Genomic DNA, 6066 nt, shown 5'->3' on the forward strand with positions numbered 1-6066 from the left:
GATTTTCCTGAAACACAGGTCTGATCATGTCAACTCCCCTACTCAATAAACTCTAGTGGCTCCTACTGCAAATACAAAATGCTCTGGCCTCCAAAGTCCTCCATAACCTAGCCCCCTCCTACCTTTCCAGTCTTCTTACACCTTACTCCCTAACATATACTCTTCGATCCAGTGACACTGACCACCTATTTATTCCATGAACACTCCATCTCTTGGCTCTTGACATTTTTTCTGCCTGCCTCCCATGCCTGGAACACTCTCCCTCCTCTTCTCTCACTACTGACCTCCCTGGTTTCTTTAAGTCCCAATTAAAATTCCATCTTCTACAGGAAGTCTCCTCTAAAACCTTTTAATTCCAGTGCTTTCCCTCTTTAAATTATTTCCTGTTTACCCTGTATATAGCTTTCTTTGAATATATTTGTTTGCATGTTGTCCCTCCACCCCCAATTAGATTGTAAGTTCCTTGAGTACAGAGACTATCTTTTGCCTCTTTTTTTTTAACTTATTAAGTGTTTACTATGTGCAAAGCGCTATGGCTAGTGAAGGATGGACAACAAGAGATGAAGACAGTCTTTTTTTTTTTTTAAAGGCAATTGGGGTTAAGTGACTTGCCCAGGGTCACACAGCTAGTAAGTGTCAAGTGTTTGGTCTGAGGCTGGATTTGAACTCAGGTATTGCTGACTTCAGGGACCGTGCTCTATCTATTGTGCCACCTACCTGCCCCTTGCCTCTTTTTTGTATCCCCTACACTTAGCACAGTGTGTGGCACATAATCTGCACTTAATAATTATGTTTATTGATTGATCGATTCTTGACTTCCCCAATTATAACTTAAGCTCACTTCATTTTGTTCTTTGTATTTGTCTCTCTGTATTTTTTTAAAACATTGTGCTGTTTTTATTGGTGTAAAGATCACACAATTGCTACCTCTGATTCTGCTGAGATACATTCATGCAGTTTAACAGCTATGATCCCACAGTCAGAATAAGCCATTAAATAGATTATCAGCTGTTAGCTAGCAATTAGAGCAAATTTACATGAGATCAAAAGGTATGTATCATACAAAATACAACAAATCCTAATATAGCACATAAACTTAGATAGTAGGATTCACTCACGGAGCTCTGTTAATGGTATAAAGCTTGTCTATATGCCCAAAGAACAAGGCTAGTAACAAGATGGAAGACAGTAACCCAGAAATCTTTACTACTCTTTGTTGGAATTAAAGTCCATCGAGGTATTGAAACACAGTATTTGTATTTGTATTGTACAATATTTGTATTTCTTTCTCCTAGGATAGTGCCTGACACATAATGGGTGCTTAATAAATAGTTATTGATTGATTGATTGATTACTTCCACTCAAAGGCAAGGGTTTCATAAGAAAGGCAGGTTTGGGAAATGAATAGCTAGTGAATGAGTCAATCAACTAATGAATAAGCATTATCTCCTTTGTGCCAGCACTGTGCTAGGTGCCTGGGAACACTGTCCCCACTCTCAAGGAAATTACAAGAAGATGGTATCTAAGAATAGTATCTGGATAGCTAGACCATGGCTTAAAATACATGAATAGCAGGCTCCTCACTCAGAACAGAATGCACTTAATGAAGGCAGATAATAAATTTTTGTGGAGTCTAGCATATCTCAATGAAAAGACTTTACCTTGAAAAAGAAGAGGAAGGGAGGAAGCTACCTCTATATACAGGGTGACCTAAAAGTCTTACTATTATTTCAAACTGTTAAAACCATTAAAGCTTAAGTTGCATTAAGACTTCAAGGCCATCCTGTCTATCCAGAACTTAAATACCACTGAAAGCAAAAATTTAAGAAGATTAGCAGTAGAAAGATTTAAAATTACACAGGACTCAAAATTCAAGAAAGGGGCCAGCTACAGAATCTACAGCCTCCGTAATCTGTACATAAATGTTTAAGGGGTGGATGATATGTAAGGTGAACTAGAGCTCCTACTGCAAGGAGGCAAATTTGACCTATTAGGTATCACTAAGACTTGGCAGGATAACACCCAGGATTGCAATATGGTTCTGTAAGGATAGTGTTATCCTCTGTAAGGATAGCAAGAAAAGCAGTGTTATTGTTGCTACTGTTGCTGTTTGTGCTGTTGTTGTTGAAGCACATCTGATTCTCTATGACCCCCATTTGGGGGTCACCACTGGAGTGGTTTGCCAGTTCCTTCTCCAGATCATTTTACAAGTGGGGTAACTGAGGCAAACAGGGTGAAGTGACTTGCCCAGAGTCACAGAGCTAGTAAGTGACTGTGGCTGAATTGGAACTCAGGTCTTCCTGACTCCAGACCTGGCTCTTTATCCACTGTCCTATACAAAAGTAATTTTATGTAAAAGTGGTGGGGAACTTGTGAGAAGACAGTAGGGGACAAATGAGAAAGACTATAGAGGTAGAATCAACAAGACTTGGAAACTGATTAGATATGTGGGATGAGAGATAGTGAAGAGTTGAAGATGAGACTGAGATTGTGAACTTTAATAACTGGAAAGATGGTTCTGCCTTCAACAGAAATAGGTGTAATGGAGGTTGCCTCTCATGGAGCATGTGTGGGAATGGATCTGGAGGCCATCCCATGTGAGCATTTAGTTGCTGTGTCCTCACAGCAGCCATGTGGACAAGATGGAGGAAAGGACAATAGCTCTCTCCCTTACCCTCCAAGGAGACATTTGAATAGTTTTGATAAGATCTGTAGATGGGAAGAGAAAGAGAAACTAAGGGCAAGGTCATTCCTTTATAAGGGTCCACTGAGTCAGTGACTCTTCTTACACAGTGACCCATGTCTCAAAGTCCCAAGCTCTTTTAGCATTGGGCCACATGTGTCCCAGGGGTCCCTGGAGTACTCAGAAGTTTCCACGGGATCTCTGCCACATGTTCCATGAAATGGTCCCTATCAGTCTATAGTATGTACAGATTGTAACCCATCCCTATGTGCTTATTCTGTGCTACTTTGTCCCATCCAATATAAAAAGTGGAAGAGCTGCCGCAGGTCACTGCTAGAAGCAAAGAGCCTATGCTCTTAGGGGCACCTACTGAAACCATAAGGAGATCTGAAGGGTGGAGAGGAAGAGAGACTTCTCCCAATCATATTTAACAGAGTAGCAATTGGGTTTCATCTGCCCTGAGAAGCCAACACCTGATTGAGAAGCCAGAAGCTGGAAGTTTGCATAGGGAGGGAAAGGATAGGATGGAATATCATTGGAGGATAAGGTTAGGGATCCTTGTGTTGAAGAAAAGCCCCCAGATTGTGTCTCTCAGAAGGGGTATGATGTGACCCTTCTTCCCAGCCATGAATTGATTGATCTCATACCCCCATTACAGTCATGCTATGGGCTACTGATAGTCCATTTGGAGACCATTGAGATGGACCACCAAAAAGAAAAAGTAGATGAAGAGTTCGGAAAATAAATCACAAGCCTAATATAGAGGTATGATATATTATGTGTGGAGGGGGAGGTCAGTCATCCAGACATCTTTTGGATCTCCATCTCTGCCAAAAGAAAGGTAGCCAATAACTTTTGACTTGGTTTCATGATTATTTTATCCTTCAAAAAATGTTGAGAAACGTAAAAGGGCAACTGAGTCTCACCAACAAGGTGATCTGGCTGCTGAGATGTAAATGATAGGAAGCTTGAATGAGACTGATGGGAACGTGACTGTATGCTTCTTAGAATGTATGACACGAAAGGAGAAGAAAGCAGGATATAGTCGCTGTACCTTAAATTTGGCCAAGTAGATTTTAAAAGATACAGAGAAGGGACAAATGGGATCCCAGGGACTAAATTTCTAGAGGAGAAGTCAGGCCAGAAGGAATGCAAAGCCCTCTAGAACAGTTGTTGTCATTCAGTCGTTTCCGCCATGTCCGACTCTTCGTGATCCCATTTGGGGTTTTCTTGGCAGAGATATTGGAGTGGTTTGCCATTTCCTTCTCTGGTTCATTTTACAGATGAGGAAACTGAGGCAAACAGGGTTAAGTGACTTGCCCAGCATCACACAGCTTATAAGTGTCTGAGGCCAGATTTGAACCCAGGAAGGTAAGTCTTCCTGCTTCAAGGCCCTGCACTCTGTCTACTGCACCACCTAGCTGCCCCTCTAGAACAGTAGGTGCTTAATAAATGTTTGTTAATCGATTGATTGAAAAAAATCCTGAAGACACAAAGAGAAAGAATTCCGAACCCACGGAAAAGGGGGAGCTGTCTAAACAGACCAACATCTATTACACCTACAACTCATTAATCAATTCTGATTTTTTTAAAGACATGCACGAAAAGGGCAGCTAGGTGGTGCTAATGGATAGAGCTCTGGCCTTGGAGTCAGGAGGACCTGAGTTCAAATCCAGTCTCAGACACTTGACACTTACTAGCTGTGTGACGCTGGGCAAGTCACTTAACCCTGACTGCCTCACCAAAACAAAAAAACAAAAAGACACGCATAAAAGATGGAAGCAAAGGAAAATAATAGATGACTACAAAAGCAAGGCCCGCCTTCTATGAGTAATAAAGCTCAGACTTAGCTAAAGCTGGTAAAGAAAGCTCAGGACAACAGGAGTATTTTGAGTTATATTGGGGAAAAGAGGCAGATCAAGGAAAGAGAGGACCCCTCATCAGGGTGATGACAACTGCTAATGAAAGAAAGGACAACTTTCTCTATTCGAGGAGATTGATCTTTGAACTGGAAAGGACAGAACAAAATGGTTTATGAAGAATTAATACCCCAGATAGGTGAGGAGACAGGAAGAAAGGAGGACACCAAACTGGCCTCGTTCAGTTCAGGTCCCCGGGTCCAGATGATCTACAACCGAGGTTACTGAGAACTGGCACATGTGATTGCTGAGCCCCTGGTAGGAATCTCTGAAAGATCTTGAAGAGGAGAAATGTTGCAGGATAGAAGAAGGGAAGGGAAGAGAACAAACATCTCAGTGCCTGCTATGTGTTGGGCACGGTGCTAGGTAATTTACAAATATCTCATCTGATGCTCATAATAATCCTGGGAGATAAGGCACTGTTATGATCCCCATTTTACAGGTGAGGAAATGGAGGCAAGTGGTGATTAAGTGACTTGACCAGGGCGGAACAGCTAGTAAGTGTCTGAAGCTAGATTTGAACTCGGGTCTTCCTGACTCCAAGCCCAGCTCCCTAGACACTGCTAGAACTGCCTCGGAATGGCAAACATTTTCCCTGTTTTCAAAAAAGGGACAATAGGTTTACAGGACCATAGGTCTGGAGCTGGAAGGAACCTTAAAAACATTCTAATAAATGTTTGGATTTTCTTAAAGGGAAGAGAATGGAATCTGAAGACTACAGGCCAGGGATTTTTCCCTCAACTCTGCAAAAAAAATTGCATTATTAAAAGTCTGGCTAGTAAACAGTGATCACAGAGAGTCAGCATGGCTTCAGCAACAATAGGTCATGCCACTAAGGTGGAAATAGGTTCAATACGAATGTATATGTAGAGCCTATATCAGATCCCATGTAATCTTGGGGAGGGGAGAGGGCAGGGAGGAGGAGGAAATTTAGAACTCAAAATCTTATAGAAGTGCATGCTGAAAACTAAAAACAAATTAGTTAATTTTTAAAAATAACAGGTCATGTCCAACAAATCTAATGTCCTTTTTTGACAGTGTTGGTTACTGACCTAAGAGATCTTGGCCGTGCTACTCATCTAGTTGACTAAGATTTTAATAAGGTATTTGATAATGTCTTTTATTCTCTTTTGGTGAGCAAGATATGGGCAAGACAACAGTACAGTCAGGTAGATTCAGAACTAGATAGATTCAAAAAGTAGTCATTGATGGTTCAATGTCAGCATAGCAGGTCCTTAGTGGAGTGCCTCAGAGATCTATGCTTGGCCCTCAGTTGTTTCACAATTTTTTTTCAGTGACTTAAGGCATCAATGGCATGCCTATCAAATTTGCAGATGACACAAAGCAGGAAGGGATCATTAAGATGTTTAATCATAGTCAGGATCTGAAAAGATCCTGTATCTTAACAAATGCTCTTTGAATGCAAATTAATGGAATGCTGACAGCCTAGAACATAGTACCAAT

This window comes from Phascolarctos cinereus, unplaced genomic scaffold (assembly GCF_003287225.1).
Source record: "Phascolarctos cinereus isolate Bilbo 61053 unplaced genomic scaffold, phaCin_HiC Scaffold_726;HRSCAF=1367, whole genome shotgun sequence".
NCBI lineage: Eukaryota > Metazoa > Chordata > Mammalia > Diprotodontia > Phascolarctidae > Phascolarctos > Phascolarctos cinereus.